Source organism: Otolemur garnettii, unplaced genomic scaffold (assembly GCF_000181295.1).
Source record: "Otolemur garnettii isolate 467f Iridium unplaced genomic scaffold, OtoGar3 scaffold00010, whole genome shotgun sequence".
NCBI classification, from domain to species: Eukaryota; Metazoa; Chordata; class Mammalia; order Primates; family Galagidae; genus Otolemur; species Otolemur garnettii.
Window position 1 is genome coordinate 28,762,532 of NW_003852405.1, and position 916 is coordinate 28,763,447.

The following is a 916-nucleotide window of genomic DNA, read 5'->3' on the forward strand; positions in this document are numbered from 1 at the left end:
AAAAACCACAAGGACTCACAGCTATGATTTAATAAAAAATAAAACATAAGGACTTGGCTCAGTACCTGTAGCTCAGCTGCTAGGGTGCCAGCCACATACACGGGGGCTGCTGGGTTCGAACACAGCCCGGGCCTGCCAAACAACAACGACAAACAACAACAAAAAAATAGCTGGGCTTTGTTGCAGGCGCCTGTAGTCCCAGCTACTTGGGAGGTTGAGGCAAGAGAATCACTTAAGCCCAAGAGTTTGAGATTGCTGTGAGCAACGATGGCAAAGTACTCTACTGAGGGTGACATATTGAGACTCCGGCTCAAAAAAAAAAAAACAGCCCACAAAACACAAGGACTTTCACTTTGTCACAAAACTGTCTTTTCTCCATATTAGTACACAAAAATGACTTTTATATTTTATTCCAATGCTTCTGTGGGTGTCATGTTCTCTGTGCCTATTTATATGGTCTTATGGAGACTGAATGCTCTCCTAAGGTAGGATCTGGTAATAACCACGCAAATAAATATAAACTTTGTGTAAAATATTCCACACATAGCTGGGCATGGTGGCTCATGCCTATAATCCAAGCACTCTGGGAGGCTGAGGCAGGTGGATTCCTAGAACTCAGAAGTTCAAGAACAGCTTGGGCAAGACTGACATCCCTGTCTCTACTAAAAATAGAAAAATTAGCCAGGTGCTGTGGCGGGCACCTATAGTCCCAGCTACTTGGGAGGCTGAGGTAAGAGAATCACTTGAACACAAGAGTTTGAGGTTTCTGTGAGCTATGATGCCACAGAACTTTAGCCAGGGCAACAGAGTGAGACTCTGTCTTAAAAAACAAACAATATTCCATACGTCAGTAAGATGTACCATCACTTTTTTTATTTGGCATTAATAGAAATACATCCATGTTACAGTGCTTATT